A 19355-nucleotide genomic window follows, 5' to 3' on the forward strand; every position below is an offset into this window, starting at 1 on the left:
GCTAACAAGAGTTGCCCCCTCTCTCCCCTTTGCAGCTTCCAGTGGCCAATATCCCACTCATGTTTCTAGCCCTTTTGACCCCTCCCTCTCATCAGCTGCTGCTGCTGCCAATGATATCCAGCACTGCATATCCCACTGGTTTGCCTGTCCAATATCTTTCAAGTGCCTCCCCATTCCTCCCCTCAGCTGCTGCTGCTATCCCAGTACAATATTCATCTACCCATTTGATTTCTAAGGCCACCCACTTGCCAATAAAACCCAAACTTACATTAAAAAGATGAGTATGTTGAAGATGAAAATCAACCCCAAACATCACACAGACCCGCGATTAGCAGGGTCATGTCCCATGCTAACCCAGAGCCAGTGTGAACAGCCAGTTTTCAACTATCTTCTTAAAAGCCAGCAGGGTTGGGGTTATATGGATCTCAGGAGTGATACAACGGGTGGACACAGCAACAAAGAAATTACACCTACTGGGTCCCATAAGGTGGCATTACTTAACTGATAAAACCCAGAGTCTGCTGACTCTGTCTATTCTTATAGGACAGGAAGAAACCATTGGAGAGGGAAGAGATTGTCCTGCAAATATTCAAGCTCTGTGCCATGAAGAGCTTTACAGATGACCATCACCATCTTGAATTGTTTCCAGAAGCCAACTGGTCATAAGTGCAGCTTGCAAAGCAGCAAGTTTGCATGGGCATATTGAGGTGTGACCGCAACTATTCATGCTGCTGAATTCTGGATCAGCTGTAGCTTCCAAGTTGTCTTCAAGGGCAGCACCGTGTAAGGCACAGTGCTGTAATCCAACTGTGAAGTGACTAAGGCATGAGTAATTGTGAAAAAGACCTCCCAATCTCACTGGACCACCTGGCCTCTGATTTTCCCAGTCTCTTCCCTCTCTTCAGCCATCGCAGCTGCTGTATTTTTGGTTTTTTCCATACTCTCCCTCACCCCAATATATTAGCCTGGAACAACTGCATTGCAGTCCATGCCCAGGGCAAAATGGTCCAGTTCTGTGAATGGAACACAACTTTTGAAACATGAGTTTCAGTTCTGGCACACACCCACTCTCCAAATGAGCTGTTGTAGGGAAACATGCACAAAACAACTTGTACATACAATGTTTTGCACCACTCTAAAAATAATCCTATCAATTCCTACTGTTTGCAGAGATTCATTACTGTTCTTTTCTTCAATCTTTCCTGATTACTTATTCTGAGCAGCCAACCAGCTTGCCACTTAGAAAAAAATCTAAACATGCCCCTTATCATGGAAATTGTCCAAATAGGAAGCTTTTCCTGTTTCTGCCATAATGTTTAGTACTCATATAGTGATAGATCTTCATCATGCTATGAGCTTCCATTAACTACTGCTAATCAGTTTAGCCCCAACCCTTATGGTCTTCCAGAAAGCTCTCAAAACATGGTTTTTTCATCAGGCCTGGGGATCCCCTGAGAGCAGGGAGCCCACGTGGTGGCTACATCACACATAACAGTCTGATTTTGACCCTCTCACAATTTTGGTTTTAATAATTAATTTTTTTAAAATTCCTTTTATAATATGTGTAAATTGTTGGTTTTGTTGTACACCACCCAGAGTCACCTTGTGTGAGATGGGCACCCATATAAATTTGATAGATAGATAGATAGATAGATAGATAGATAGATAGATAGATAGATAGATAGATAGATAGATAGATAGGCAGGCAGGCAGGCAGGCAGGCAGGCAGGCAGGCAGGCAGGCAGGCAGGCAGGCAGGCAGGCAGACAAATATCGAAATATATTGGTACATTTAGTAGTCCTTAACATATAACAGTCCAGTTAAATCAAGTGCCCAATGTCTAGGCAAAGTTATATATATCTGTGCACCCCCCTCCATGTATATACATGCCTCAGTAATAAACATCATATAAGATAAAAATGTGCTTTATGTGCCTAATAAAAAGACATTTTAATGTTGAGCACTTTGAAATACGTTACATAAATAAAAATAATATATGATTGCAGAACTTTTGCCTGATATACAGTGGAATCAGCTGTATATTATGCCCTGTTCATGGAGTCTGTTTGATGTCAGTGAGGCACTGGGCCAGTTTCACCTGGATGACAGCCAATGTCTTCGTAAAATGGGTAATTGTAGCTCACAGCTTTAAAAGTTTAAAATGGGCATACTTAAACTAGCCATTTCAAAATGGGCACACATAAATCAGCCAGAAACAGAATGCACATTTGAAACAAAAAGAACTACATGAAAGTAAAGCCACAGGCTTTCTTTTTATGAAAACTTCACAGCATTATTTGAAGCTGCCACTAATTCTTTTTGTCATGAAGACAAGTTAAATAGGCCACTTTGGTGCTTTTCTAATATAGGTTTCTAACCAACCAAAGCAACTGGATAAGAGTCATTCTTTTACAGCTTTACAGCCCCCTCCAGTAGCTGATCTAGCAGGGGCTTGCAGGAGATGCCAGCAGAAAAGGCTTAGGAAACATATATGAAGTAAATCTTCTCTCAAATAGATTCCAATAATTTGAAATTTTCCCTTCATATATCTAGTAAGACACACTATTGGTCTTAGGGAATTTGGGAAGAGGAGAAAACTTCTAATAATACTGAATTTTGGCATAGCATTTAACATGGCATCCTTAAACGTTATCAGCCTTGTTTCAACCAGCTAATAGTAACATTCATTTAGTCTTTAATTTTAGAAAATTAATCTAATATTTGAAATTCTTTGCAAAGTGTGAATGTGTGAGGGATGCTAAATGAGTGTGCACGTGTGTGCTTAATCTGTTAGGCAGAACCACAATCTACTTAGGTTATTAAGACCTTTGCTGTGTTGCTGCCAGCATGTTATATCCATGTTAATGCCAGTCATATGCTTTTAGCTGGGGCCAATTCCTCCCATGTTTGTCATATACAAAATCACTGTTTGTTCCATACTCTAATTACAGCTATTGCATCAGTGCAGGACCTTCTTTGATGTAGAACTACTCATTTGTACATAAACCATGATAATATAATACAATGTTTTATAAATAACATAATATAGGTTATTTTACAATAAGCTTCCTTTGGGTATGAATATGGTTAAAACTGTCAGATTTAGAGAAATATTCCAATTAAAGTATTACATCACATTTAATGGACATAATGAGTTAAATACTTTCTGGATTTCATTCAAAACAAATGGTTGATCAGATCAGACAATGGTTTAAATGGAATAGGATCCTAATATCAGGCAAGAGAAGAAAGCACTGAGGGCTTTAATCTTCTGAGCAGTAGCTAGGAAAAATATGAAACAACTGAAAATTTTGAATCCAGCTTGAATATCAACCCAATATAAATCTTCTGGAAGTTTATTTAAAAGGTCATTTTTGGTAAGATGAGTCTGTTGTACGAGTAATAATTACCATGCTTGACCAACACGGGGTGAGGAACCTGTCGCCCTTCAGGAGTTGCTGAACTGCAACTCACAGTATTCCCAATCAATATGCGTAATGGTAAGAGTTGTAGTTTCACAACATCTGGAAGACCAGAATTCCTCATTCTGAAGACAGCTACCCTAGTATGAGGGGAAATGTAAATACAGTGACATCAGTTCTAATCTCTTAGGCTTTATTTCTGGAACAAGCAGCTCTTCATGGAGGAAAATTATCCTTAAGCAAACAACTAAAAGATGTGGCTAATATTACTGTCAGTTTCTTTACTATAAAAACTTACATGTTCTCCTGTGAAGTTCTCTTGTGGTAATCTCTTTTATTTAAACAGCTAGAAAACAATCCTATTCAGAGTTAGGGATTTTTTCATGGGCACATGCTACATACTTGACATTTGGAAAAGATCTTGCTGTAAACTATAATTTTCCTCCTTATACAAAATCATTGTTATATTTATCATTATAAAGTTGCCAACTATGCAAATACACAATTGATTGCCTTTTAATGCCTTATCAAGGGTTGTATTAATATGCAGCAGTGCTTAGAAGTTTGTGAACCCTTTTGAATTTTCGATATTTCTACATAAATATGACCTAAAACGTGATATGTTCTCCAAACAAGTCCTAAAACTAGATAAAAGAGAACCCAAGTAAACAAACGAGTCAAAAACATTATATTTGTTCATTTATTTATTGAAGAAAATGATCCAAAGCTACATATTTTTGTGTGGCAAAAGTACTGTATGCGAACCTTTGCTTTCAGTAACTGGTATGCCCCCTTGGGCAACAATAACTGCAATAAAACTAAACATTTCCAATAACTGTTGATCAATCCTGCATATTGGCTTGGAGAAATTTTAGCCCATTCCTCCTTACAGAACAACTTCAACTCAAGGATGTTGGTGAGCTTCCTCACATGAACTGCCCACTTCAGGTCCTTCTGCAACATTTCTCTAGGATTAAGGTCAGGACTTTGACTTGGCCATTCCACAACATTAACTATCTTCTGCTTTAACCATTCTTTGATCATACAACTTGTGTGTTTTGGGTCGTTGTCTTGCTGCATGAACCACTTTCTCTTGAGCTACAGTTCATGGACAAATACCCTGACATTTTCCTATAGAATTTGCTGGTACAATTCAGAATTCGTAGTTCCATCAATGATGGCAAGCTTTCCTGGTCCAGAGGCAGCAAACCAGGCCCAAACCACGATACTGCTATCACCATGATTCACAGATGGGATAAGGTTCTTATGCTGGAATGCAGTGTTTGCCTTTTGCCAAACATAATGATTTTCATTCAGGCCCAAAAGTTCTATTTTGGTCTCACCCATCTACAGAACACTCCTCCAATAACCTTCTGGCTTATCCATGTAGTCTTTCACAAACTGTAGATGGGCAGCAATGTTCTTTTTTGAGAGTAGCAGCTTTCTCCTTCAACTCTGCCATGCAAACATTGTTATTCAGTATTCTCCTGATGATGGTCTCATGAATACATTCACCAATGCAAAAGAGGCCTTTAGTTCCTTAGATGTTATCCTGGGGTTCTTTGAGACTTCCGTTAGCATTATGCGCCTTGTTCTTGGTATGATCTTGGCTGGTTGACCACTCCTGAGGAGGCTAACAATGGTACTGAATTGCTTCCATTTGTACACGATCTGTCTGGCGGTGGATTGGTGGAGTCCAACCCATTTGGAAATAGTTTTGTAACCTTGTCCACCCTGGTAGGCATCAACAACTGTTTTCTGGAAGTCCTCAGAAATCTCTTTTGTTCAAGCCACAACACACTTCCACATACCTATGTTGTGAACATCAGACTTTGATAATCAATACCTGAATTCTGCTCTTCAAATAAGGCAGGGTGTCCCACAACCACACCTGTTTATCATCCCATTGATGGAAACACCTGACTCTAATTTCCCTTTCAAATGAACTGATAATCCTAGGTTCACATACTTTTGTCACACACAAATATGTGGCTTTGGATCATTTTCCTCAATAAATAAATGAACAAGTCTAATGTTTTTGACTTATTTGTTTACTTGGATTCTCTTTATCTAATTTTAGGACTTTTGTAGAAAACATATCACATTTTCGGTCATATTTATGCAGAAATATTGAAAATTCAAAAAGATTCACAAACTTTTAAGCACCACTGTAAATGTTCAGGGTTTTATTTTCTTTTGAACATTATATGGGTAAACTTCTACAAACATTCTACAAACGATCAAAACTTCATCTCTATGTGATTTAGCCTGAGGAAATAAGAACAGAATGCATAAAAGAGAAGGGTGAGAAGGGTTATGCAGATATTACAAAATAGCTTTAATATTACATTTGCTCTTACACAATCAGGGAACATACAGAACTCTGAACATTAAAAAGAGAAAAAGCGTTTTTCTGATGTTATTTTGTCAGCATAATTTTAAATGTAGCTATTGCTTGCACGCACGCTTTCTATAAATGTGTCACAGTGTGACAGGGTTCATTTTTAAACTGGAGGTGTATTTCTTTGCAAAGGTGGCAATGGACACAGAAACACGTAATAGTGGAGGCTTTTTATGTTTTTTACTATATACAGTTATTTTCAGCAGTTATTTACAAGAGGGCTAAACAACAGAGTGCTGGTGTCGGATTTCCTTCCAGGTCTCCCTACCAGCGACTTTTCGCCTCTATCTCTCCTGCTTCCTCCTGCTTTTTCTCCATCTCCCTCCCCTGCTTCTGGGCTGACAAGACTGAGAAAAGAAAGGAATGGACTGGGATTACTGAAGTGTGCTCAGTGTTGCTTGACCTTTTTTCCAGCTCAGCAGAAACACCGTCCACTTCTGCACTGGGGGAAGAGCCTCTCTCAGGGTCTTCTGCCCGGTTTCTCCCCCAAACCCAGGGCTTCTCTACCAGCAGCCGATTCCCTCCATCCCCTCCAGGGTTTGGGGTGAAGCTGCTGCCTGCAACCAGCCGGATCCCTCCTAGCCTTCCAGGGTCTCGGGTCTTGGCTAGAGCTTGCATCCCTCTCGGTCTCCACTTCCTGGCTGCCAGGGAAGCCACCCTGGATTGTTCTTCTCCTCTCCCTGAACAGGAACCGACACTTGCCCTCCACACTTCATTCTCCAACTACTCTCCAGCTTTTCTCTCCAGCTGCTCCATTCACTCCCACTACAGTCTTTTACTCTCCTCTCCTTCTCTCTCTCCAATTTTTGGTTAGACCAGCAGCATGTCCTGCAGCAACTGAGGAGGTGGGTGTTCCCCTAGGCTCTAGTCCCCAACACCAAATGCCCTGCTGTACCACTGGGACTGTCAACTAAAATCTCCCCATACCAGACCTGGCGAACAGCCAGTGCAGCTCATCAGGCCTCATGATGGAGCAGCTGCCCTCGGCTAAAAGCAAGCTGCTTCTTCTCCTTTCCCTTCGCTCCATATGCAGGCTCACGCCAGCAAAGCAGCAGCCATACCAGGCCACCAAATCCATATGCCACAAAGTGACAGAGAACCACATACATACTTTTTGAAGTTGCTTCCTCAAATTCTTTCTATTTGTATCATCCTGTTCTTCCAGTGCAATAGTGTTATATTTTCAAGCCCACAACAATCTACTAGATATGATATTATGAGATATGCCAAAAAGTGGGCTTCTTCTTCCAAAATATCAGAGTTTGGGTTAAGTCCAAGCAAATTTAAGGATATAAGAGCCACTGTGATGGTGTTGGATTAGGACTAGGGAGACCCAGGATCTAGTCCACCCTCACCCATAGAAGCAAACTGAGTGACTTTAGGTCAGTCATTGTCTTTCAAGCAAACCTACCCTACAGCGTTGTTGTGGACAAAATATAGGAATGCAGTGTCTGTCACTAAAATAGGAAATAATTCTAATAAATGTTGTGCATCTCCTGGCTTGTTCAAGGGTTTGAGAGTTATTCAGAAAATCCAGAGCATTATCTCTCCATTATCTGGCATGTGAAAACAAATAAATCGCTGCAGTGTTTTTTATTTGTTTATCAAAAGAGGATGAAATTGTAAGGGGAGTTGTATGAAGATGATTCCCCTTTCCAACCCAGACAGAGTATAGTACAGTGCACAAAAACAGCATTCAAATAATATACACTATAAAGAGATGCTGCAAACTAAATTCAACAGAAATTGGTATAAAAATTTGCAAACTAGGCCAGTTTAATTTATGGACTGAAAAAAAGCATCCACGTTTGTTATTTTGAGATTTGCAGCAAAAATGGATCCCATAGTAAGAAGTATCTGTGCCAAATTACAGGTATTTAGGCTGGGAGAAGGATGTTAAATTCATGCTCAGAGAAGTGGAATAGAGGTACCACAACTGTAAGGTGTGTTTGAAGATGGAAGAAGCAGACAACTGGAAATACAGCCATCATGTTGTCCAGTGGTTGGAGAACAACATGACTTTGATTCTTTTTGGGCAGGAGATCTTATGCTTAAGCACCAGACTTGTACAGAGTCACAGCAATAACAGGAAGGCAACTTCTCTGATGGTATCTCATTGACATTAGATCCTCAATTCTAACCTTAATCTCTACTGTCAATAGAGTGGAACAGAGCCAAGCATGGAGATAAAGGATGGTAGAAGAGATCATTCTGACTTCTGAGTCATGACATTTAATTTTGGTTCAGTAAACCATGCTGCTTCTCTCTGGAAAAAAAATGAACCAATTGCTTTTTATCCTGGCAAATGAGATTGTAATGAGGTTATCTTCTCCCACAAATAAGATGCTGTTTCATCATACATACTTGAGAGTTGGTAACATGGAGATAGAAGGCTCCTGAAGAATATGTAATATACCCAGGACTAATTTTTTTTTTTCCCTCCTTTTTATCTGTTGGTACAGAATAGTGGAAGCTATGCCTTCATAATAGTAGAGTTAGATGGTAGATGTTGGAATAAAAAAAATGACAATCCTTTTCCTTTATCTCTGCAGTAGTCTCTTGCTGTCACGAAGATTTGTTAAATGGCAGTACTAAGTCCTCAATCTTCTGATTAGACATCTGTTCCTCAAGGACAAGAAATATGCCATCTTACCAACTTATTTGCTGTAGGTATGGAAGCTCCAAGCACATCTGGGAGAAGTGAAGAGTCCCAGGAATGACTTCTTATGCCTAGTGTAAGGAATCCACTTAAAACAATATTTTTATCCAGAAACACATGTAGTATGTTAAAATATCTTTTAGATACTTCATTCCCAAATGGTTCAAAAATTAGAAGCAAAGGCCATAGTTCTCCACGTTTTCATTACTCTCACTTATATTCTCTGCAAATATCCATTCAATATTTAAGTTATCAGTAATACATTTTTTCCATCTAATCCATCCCTAAAGAAATATAAAGTTTTAGAATAAGCAATACCAGACATCCTTACTCTGACTTTCTGACGTACATATGCAAATCCAGAACCCAGAATTTATAAGTCAGGCCTTACTCATTCTTACTAGAAATTAAGTAAAAAAGTCTCCTTTGTTAAAAGTTCATCCTACTTATTTCTCAACATTAAGTACTCAGCACTAATCCTTACATAAAGCTCAACATAATACATTAGAAGCTTTTTTTTTTTTTTTAGTTAGATGAATAAAAATCTTTCACTTAAAAAAAATAACAGGTAACCAATTCCTCTGGTGACAAATGGGGCACTTTTTCAAGTGCAAATAAAAGCACTTTTAAGAATGATTAATTCTCATCTAACTTTACACAATTTAGCATAACCCTGTACAAGATGCTTCTGCTCAGCTGTGTCAGCCAAATATTTCTGCTAAAGTCAAATGAAGGTTCACAGATTTACCAAGAAAACCCATGACTCACAATAATTCAACGGCAGGTTCCACAGCCAATCCTAAAATATATAGAATGCAGTCACAAAAGAAAATTCTAAAGCCACTTTGTGATTCTTAAGGTCACCAAAAGGGTAAGCACTGTCATAATTTTAAGCAATTTCACAGTAGCAGGACTTCAGTAAGTCAGTTTTACATAAGAAGGTAAATATCAGTGAACAGTTGTTTGGAAGATGAAGTCTGTATGCAGTTCTCTGCACTTGGCATCCCTATTCACCAAATAGTTAGCAGTATAATTCTAGCTTCCTTTAGCTCATAAAGGGGCAACACAGTGCCTATGGACATCGATGTATTTGCAGAAATCTCCAGTGATACCCACCAGGTTTTCTCCCATTTTTTAAGTTTAAAAAGAGGAGCTAACCTTCTACAAAACGAGGTTCTATCCTCATCATCTTTATAAGAAAGTACCTCAATGCCCACAGGCCCAAAAATAAAATAGTAGACGGCTGCAGCTGGTGCTTTATTTGGAAACTGTAAAAAGTAAGCCCTGGGTAGCTAGGATGTAATGGGGACAACCTCACTAATTTTCCTTTTTGATACATTTGTGGTTTTGATTGGTCATAACCACTATGACAGCTACTGAATGCATAAGTAAACTTCCCATGGTAGCCATTTTAGGGCAATCTCCTCAAAATGCTCTCAACATTCCAGTCACACTCATTGGCCTAAGTGGCCGGTCCATGCTTGACAAGGTTAGGCATGTACAATTCTATTCCTAACATTTGTATACAGACTGTTGAATAGTGTTGGATAGTTAAGCATCATCTCATCACATACTTACAGTCCTGTGAATAGTTCAGCCCAAGCATTTATAGACCTGGTCTAAGTCAGAAGAATTCACAAGGTAGGCTGAGTTATCTGGTACATTTTGGGTGTGAGCTCTTTAGTTTCAGGCATATGCCTTTTGTTTCTGGCTTTATTTGGGGGATCTCATAACTCCAGTAAAGCAACTAATTTAGCATATGTGAAATCAGTTCACCTCTGGCCTAAACTGTAATATATATACTGTATATGTCCAGTTGGCTGGGTTTCATTCAGATTGTGTTCCTTTTGTCTTTGCAAACTTCTTCTGAATAATGTTTTGATTTCAGTGTGATAAAGTGTGATAAAATGATAGCAATACATAGCGGCATAGAATCAATGAAAGGCCTTGATGAACAGAGGTCTTTAGTTGATGCCAAAAGCTATAAAGATTCAGTGCCTATTGTAACTGGATAGAAAGGGGACAAAAGTGTCCTCTCAGACTGCAAAATGCCCAGGTCTGACTAGTGCAGCACATCTGAAAAAAGGCTCTGCTATACTTTAATTACTGGGCAGGTATGAAAGTGATAAGGTGATTCATTAGATATCCAGATCCCAAGTTATACAAGGCTTCATATATCAGTACAAGCATCTTGGCCTAGAGGCTGCTGTAAACTGCAAGAAAGATACAAAGACCAGAAGCATGGGTGGACTCTTTTATTTGTTAGACACAAAAGGTGGACTGAGCATGGACTCGATGTCCTATACTGACCTCTGGTATTGATGACGCTAAGCAGACTGAAACATGTAATTGCAAGGACCTTATGACACATAATACACAAAAGTCAAGTCTGTGTTCCTTCCCTTTACTACAGATCTTGAAAAATGCCACGATTCAGCACATGTATTGGGAAATCTTAAAAAAATGAAAGAACAAGCTCGAATTTATGGCAAAAATGGGAGTGTAATGCATTTTGGAAAAGATCCTCTACAAAATGGTCTGCACAGCTAGGTTAAGCTCTAGGACACTCTACCCACCTGCAATTATTGCTCATTTCTATTTGGATCATTTTGATTATTTTTTAAACCATTTCTCTTTTTCTTTAAAAAAAAAATCCTAATTGTCTTGACTTGCCTTGCTGTTGTATATATGTTGTATATAAAGGAACAATTCCTGCTTGAATTTGATTAGACTTCTGCTGTGAATATATACAGTCAATTTTTCCATTTCTGCATATCCTCCAATTTTAGTCTCCCAATCCTATATTGACGGCAAAGTTTCTCTTTTCCAGTGTTGTGCCAGATTGATTCTTGCCGCTGTCAGCATATACTTTAATAAATTCTTATGCTTTTCATTTAATCCTCCGGGATCATATCTAATAAATATATTTGTGTTTTTAATTCAAATTTTATTTTCAGAATTGTTTGGATGTTTTCGTGTTTTTCTTTCCAGCATATTTAGTCCTTTTGCATAACAACCATATATAGTAAAATGTTCCTTTTTTGTCATTTCCAACATTTATTGTTGTATGATTTGTTCATCTTGCAATCACTGATGGAGATACTGTATATACCATCTGTAGAATACTTTATATCAATTTTCCCTCAAATTGCAATTTGGTGTACATTTTATTTATTTTTTCCATAGTTCTACCCATTGTTCCACTGTTATTACTTCTTTGAAGTTTTGCATCCACTTTATTATAAATTTTTGTCTCTGTGTCATATTTGAGTAACAATTTGTAAATATATCCTAATAAATTATCTTGATTCTATATAAGTGTTTCAGCTTCTGTGATCTTTCTCAGGGTCCTTCCTTCTTCTCTAAGATCACTTTTTATTTTTCCAGTTATTTGCAAATACATTAACCATGACAAATTCCTTCTTTCATTAAGCAATTCTTGTTGTATCTTTAGTCTATTTCTTGAGTCCAGTTGTATATGTTGACCGTATGTGATCAGATCTTTCTTAATGTAATTGTCCTTGAAATAAAAAGCATTTGATGGTGATGCTGGTGGTGAAATAATTGGACTTATCCTTGCTTTTAAGGAATTCCAAATTTTTAACAGACTTTCTCTTATAATATGTTCCTTCAAATTCTCATCTTCTTTTGCTTCCTTACACCATAGATATCTGTGAAGTCCATTGGCTAAACCTGCTCCTAGAAGATAGGGATATATATGGCTGAATCAAAGTTAAAAAAGTATACACAAAGTGGTAGATTTGCAGGCAAGTGGGTGGCATGCTTTTGGGGCTCCACTGGGTTAGGTCTCTTGCCTGATATATACCATTTTTATTCTAATTTGTTATATTTATCCTTTTCACATTTCTATCCGATTGCATCAATAAACAGGAAGAAATGTTTATTGCTATTTTTATTAAGTTTCAAAATCATTAGTCCTCCTGTGGATATTTGAGGAGAGGCTTAGTATCAAACCCAGATCAAAAGAAGAACTTATGTGCTACAGATGATATGAAAATGATTTGATGTACTTTTTAGCTGACCGGAATGGGTAGAGGAAGGCACATGTGGTTCAATATTTTTAAATTTACTGTTTTAAACAGAACAGGGGGCAGCACCCTGCTGACCATGCAAGTTGAGACTGGCCTGGTTAATACAGGAAACACTGTAGGCTGCAGACTTGATGATCAAGATGAAGGCATGTCTGCCTCAAAAAGCAGTATTAAAATATTTTAAATAATTTAATAAATAGTACATAATAATATATGCTTGATTTGCAAATTGGATTCTTTCAGAAGTTTAATTCTGACCCTAAAATTGAGAAAACAGGAACCTGAAGTGGTGAGCCTGGTCAATGTAAAAGGCTGAATTGTGGAATACTTGTGGTTAAGGACAGAACATCTGATGTTTGTGAGTAATGCCTTGCATACATTGCTAAACAATGTAAAGCTGTCTTAGCTAATAAGATGATATGTTTCATCTAACTAATGTCAGAATACAGTGACTTGCATCTAATTCATTTCTGCTTTCTTAGAACTTTGCAAAACGAGTTATAATTATAATAAAAAAAGATCTATGTTGCATAAAATATTACTCTAAGGATAGAGAATGCAAAATACCATTCATAAAAGATAAAGTTAGATATGGGTGAATGGATTCAAAATATTTGCCACTGCATTTTCAGGATCAGTCCAAGTACTGCACTCTTCAAGAATTGCCATAGAAGTGAACATCAAATTGCTAAGTCCTTCCTCCATGTTGTCCCAACCAGGACAGAGAGATACTTGATTACTGTAGCCCATCATGAACACTTGTACGAATTTAGTTGAATTATAGTCAACGTTTGTCTGTTTCATTATTTGAGTGAACATTATTTTGCTCATTATTGCCATAAAATAGTAATATGCAGCAGCATCCTAGGACATTCCATTGCTAAACTGATTGCTGTAAAACTATACATATGAAACAAATCAAGTATGTTTCTGCTCCTTGATTTCATACTAAGTCAAACATCCATGTGCTGTTTTCCTATCTGCCAAAATCTCTCTGTGCTCTTAGGACATTTGATACCAGCAAGTTTAAACCTGTTTTCTTTCCCCTTAGAGTTATATTTGAGTTTGATGCATGTGTTAGCAGTTCTTGCACCTAGCCTCTCCTCTATGACTATGCTTCTTATGCCAATATGATTTGTTAAGTAGAGTGACTGAGACCCCTCCTCAAGTACTTCAATGCATTTTCAAAACAAAGCTGAAAAGTCACACTAATTTTTAGAATCAAGTTTCACACAGGTTGAAATCCACAAAAGAACACAATTAAAAGGAAATGTCAACCCACATGTGTGAGACAACCACAATCTGCTTGCACTTTATTGACACTGGATATGTCTACTTGTCACAGATTCTCTTTAAAAAGATACAGACTGTTAATGGATAGATTAATGTATCCATCATATGATGGATCTCAGACAGCCAAACGTAGAGAAACAGAGTAATAAATGCCAATAGCTTTTGTATGTTATCCACATTCTTCTTTGCACATTTGTTTGACTTATGCTTTCAAAAATCCAAAATGCTCATCATTTGAAGGCTTCAGATAATCACCCACCTCCCAAAATACTGATTCAGGTGATACTTATGTCTATAGACGGTTGCACATTCAGGAGAAATGCCCACAAACATATGACTTTACATGCATTGGGTTCCATATGACCCATTAATATGAGGGCATAATGCATATAACATACAAAATACTTCTATTAATATTTAAATATACCTTATTGTAAGGAACATGTGTATTACTGTTATTTACGTAAATTTGCTGCACAATATACATATTGATATAACAGGAATATATATGTGCAGACAGAGGAACTTAACACTTTTAGATCTGTAAAACATTAACATGTGCATAAGTCATCCCCAGAGAGCAGTTAATCCGAAGATTTTTATTTAGAAGTCCCATTACAACATGAAAATAAGACAAAAATATTAATTATGAGACAATTTTTCCTGAAATAATACACCAAGAATTAATGAAATAGATTTTACCAATGTTGTTTAGGTTGGTAGCACATTACTCTTCATTTACATCTTCATCTTTCAGTTCATCTGCACAGAAATAAAACCATTCCTTGATTATTGAAAGGTCTTCAGTATTCAACTTTAAAGTATAAATTTTGAATTTTGTTGCCCACAGCTACTCTCATCATAACCACCTCAGTATTGTGTTAGGGTACACAGTTCTTAAACCACTTATTTTTATGATCTATGTAGAATTTTATGTATATACGCATATTTGTACATATGCTGGTCAAAGACTGTAATAACCTACCTACCTACCTTCTTTAAACTCTGCCAGTCAGTACTGGCATTAGTAAGATCATACCTTTCCATATGACCTCTGTGCAATATTGGAGGGGCCAGAAGTACTTTGACAAATCTTTTTCCCAGAGAGATTAATTACAAACCTGTTCTCATACAATATACTACCCCACTTGTTATCATGTGATATTTAAGGGGATATTTAAGAGATATTTAAGGGCCATTATGCAGCATGCTGGAGGCCACACTCCAAAAAGTATGCAAGACCCAGATTAAATATTTAATTGTATTTAATTCAGCAAAAGCGAAAAACTCTCAAAGACCCTTACAAATATGAGCGAGAGGAAAAAGTCTTAATCCTCCAAATAAATTCTCTGTATTTTATCGGAAACATATAAGATCAAAATAGATTCAGATTGTACTCCAGCCAGAAGGAAGATGGAAAGTGACTTTTCCAGACTTTCCTTCTGCACTGCACAAGACTTTCCTTGTGCTCTCAGCATGGATATTCCCTGAAGTAAAGTTTCAAAGGGCCCAAGCAGCTCTAGAGGAAGAGAGGAATTAGTTAAAATCAATCTCTTCCGCTAGATCTAAATTCAAAAGTGGAAAGAATGAGTCTTGCTGTTCACAGGTAGAATTTGGATTTGAGCCATAGAAATAGTTTGAAAGACCACTTTTTACATTTTTATCTACATTCAGGTCCAACAGAATAACTTTAAAAGGTTGAATAATATATATCAATTATAAAATTCTCTTTATAAGAGAATTTTTCTCAAATTTTTTAAACTACAGAATCTCATCTGTTACCAAATCATACATCTATTGTTCATTTCTATATAAATGAGATTTTATGAATGCTGGTGAAGAATTCAGGATAATTTTAGACAAGTTTGGTATTTCATCTAATAGAATATTGGTGTCAGGAGGTTATCAGGGTTTCAACAAGGAGAAACAGGCACACACTCAACCCAGGAAAGACAGAGTGGCTGTTAATTCAAATGGCATTATCTTGGACTTCCACGGAAAAATAAAATTGTATTCAAGATAATAAACACCTTTTAATGTTCATTAATGTGTATCTATCTTCTGAGCATGTGTAACTGTATTTGTTTACATCTATTCTTCATTATCATTCTATTCCCACTCTCACCATTGGTTTCAACATTATTTTAGATTGTTAATTTCTTATGTGACAGACCTGCCCATTTTTGTATAAGATATTATGTAATGTTCTAATCTGTGCAGTTCTATGTTATCATGATTTGTATTTGCTTATTGAAGTAAACAGCATTAAAGATAACAAAATTTCACTTATGAGATATTTAATAAAACATTTCCAAATCACTGATAGGAAAGATCTGAGTAAACAGTTCTGTGTACTACCTCTGAGGCACAGGTAAATTTAAATGACATGGAAACATTACAATACATGTGAAACTGAGGGTGGCAACTGTGAATCTATGCCTAGGGCATGAATGGCTAAATCTAGATCTGATGTTCATGCAGACAGTGACCAATATGTTTATTAGGGCAAAGAGACTTAACCAAAGCGTACTCAATATTGGCAGAACCAAGGAAGACATGGATAGAACCAAGTCAATCTACTTTGTTATCCATTTCCTTCCTTCCTTCCTTCCTTCCTTCCTTCCTTCCTTCCTTCCTTCCTTCCTTCCTTCCTTCCTTCCTTCCTTCCTTTCCATCCCATGACACTTTTTTTCATCTTCTCTTCCTATACAATCCCTTTTTCAACAACTGCATAGTTTCAGAAAAATCACCACCCTGTTCACTGGCATTTGATCCATTAATTCTAATCAAAAGCTTAGACAAAGAGCAGCAACACAATGGTCCAGAAACCACAGGTTCATACTGACAGATTTAAAAAAAGGAAAAGATAAAAGAACACATTCATTAAGATTATATTCTAAGCCTGTTATGAAAAATAAGCAAAATTTGAACAAGCAAAATAAGAGGTGGAGTTTAGTAAATACTTTAACCTAAGTTCTGCAAGGAGGGAAATCAGCAATAGACAAAGTAAGAAGCGCACTGCTATTTACCTCTGAAATGGATAAATGATTAAATTCTGCTATATGACTTATTTGTTTGTTTGTTTGTTTGTTTAAATTCCCTCATCCAGGATTGTACTAATGTTATTTAACTTAAAAATATTACAAGCAAAAGACCAACCAGATGTCCTAACAGTTTCAGACGGAGTATCTTATTTCAACAGCAACATTAAAGTAATTATTTATCACTCAGCAAGAAACAGAAGAAATATTGTTGTATGATAAAAAAACACACTTTAAGCAAGGATCAATAGACAAAAGGCAGTTAAAAAAAAATCCTGTCCAACTCTTCTTCTTTAAAAAAAAAATTAGAAAAGAACATTGGACTTCATTCAGTATTTTTTCAAAAAATGTCTGAAAAGACAGCTCCATACAACAAATTCCTAATTTTTGGTACAGCACAGCAATGCCCTCTAAAGTACAGTATGTGCTGAGTTTACCACAAGCTGATACATCTGAATAGATAGAATTAATCTTTTGTTTCACCAAAACATCTCTTCCATATAATCCTTTTATGAGGGTGGTGAAAATTAATTAGTGCTCTTTATCATTCAATCTCAGAGTCACTAGGAAGGTGAATTCAGCCACCAGGCAATTTTGTGATTTGTTGGCTAGACCCATGACAACAATAATTTTACACAGTTTTTTTCTCTACAGTTGTCAAATCAGATGTGTTCGAAAAATAGATTGCTGTTTAACATATTCAAGAAAAGGGACAAACTCAGAAACATTTGAACGTTTTATATCAGAGGACTATAATCCTATCCAAAGGGGTTTAACACCTGCTTCAAAATCATTAATACTATGCATTGATAGGAATATATTTCCTTCTGTTCACATTATATTCTTCAAAATTATTCCCAGGTTGCAATTTAAACCACCTCTTCAGAATCAGAACACAGAGTAAGCAATGAAAGATATACTTAGCTTAAATCTCTTCATTGAGAAGTGTCATTATATAGTAAGGAGTCTTAAGGACTTGATAGAATATACCAGAGGTCAAGGAAAAAACAACAATTTCTGAGCATTGTTTTCTGATATTGCTCCTTTGAAGTAACAAAGGTCACCATAAAGCAATATACCTTAAGCCCATATACGGAAGAGCTGAGGGAACTTAAGAGGGTTAAGAGACACCTAGAGCATTGCTAGCGAATGACGAGGAGTGAAGACGATCAAACACAAGCTAGAGCTGCTATTAGAGCCTACCTCATAGTGGTAAGGGTGGTGGAACGTAATTATTTCTCCTCCCTTATTGCATCCGCAGACAGTCACCCAGCGGCACTGTTTCAGGTGACTCAACCCCTCCTCGGAGGGAGTAATATTGAGATTCACATACAGGGCTGCTGTGAGGAATATGTTGCACATCTAGCAGATAAAGTCATTCATATTCGCTCTACGCTGCACTCTGGACTAAGGGCAGAACCAGTGGACATTACAGTGGCTGAGTTCTGCATGGTTATCTGGGAGTTGAGTTCAACCCTGTTGAACCCAATGAAGTGGATTAGGCCCTTGCAGCTGCTAGTTCAGCCACTTCTGTGTTAGATCAGTGCCTCTCCTGGCTGGTTAAGGCTGCATGGGAGGGGACACATGATTGGGCCTGGGCAGTGGTTAATTCCTCTTTGAGGGAAGGGGTGGTCCCACTGGCTCTTAAGGAGGCAGTGGTGCACCCCCTTCTCAAGGGGCTATCGCTTAATCCAACAAATCTGGACAGTTTTTGTCCAGATTATTTTTATGATAAAAGTGAGTGATCGCATGGCAGCTTCAAAGGACCCTGGATGAAGTGGATTATCTGGACCCCTTTCAGTCAGGGTTCAGGCCAGGATACAGGACTGAGATGGCATTGTTCATGCTCTTGGATGACCTCTGGCAGGAGCGGGATGGGGGAGTGCATCCATCCTTGCTCTTTTTGACCTCTCGGTGGCCTTCAATTCCATCAATCATGGTATCCTTCTGGACCGGCTTCAGAAGTTGGCGGTGGGTGGCACTGTGTTGCACTGGTTCTCCTCCTTCCTCTGGGGTCGGTTCCAGTCAGTGTTGATGGGGAAGAGATCCAGCCCACAGCTGGGGTGTTCCAGGGCTCAGTTCTCTCTCCTCTCCTATTTAACATCTACATGAGGCCACTGGGTGAGGTGATCCAGTGGTGGGGTAAGGTATCATCAATTTGCTGATGATACCCAGCTTTATATCTCCTATAATACCTCCTTATATTCTGTCCCAGTCCCTAGAGGCTATAGGGACCTGGATGGGGCGCAATGGATTTCAACTCAACTCAAGCAAGACTGATCAGCTCTGGGTATTTGGGCCTTCCAGTGACAAACATTCTTCTATCTCTGGTCCTGGATGCAGTAGCACTGCTCCAGATGGACCCAGTGTGCAATCTGAGGATCTTCTTGGACTCACGGATCCTGCTCAAAGAGCAGGTGGCAGCCACGGCTAGGAGAGCCTTCACACATCTTTGGGTTGTGTGCCAGTTGTGCCCATTCCTGGACT

Source organism: Python bivittatus, unplaced genomic scaffold (assembly GCF_059951505.1).
Source record: "Python bivittatus isolate LINGU-HERP-01145 unplaced genomic scaffold, Pbiv_v1 ctg000480_np1212, whole genome shotgun sequence".
Classification (NCBI taxonomy): domain Eukaryota; kingdom Metazoa; phylum Chordata; class Lepidosauria; order Squamata; family Pythonidae; genus Python; species Python bivittatus.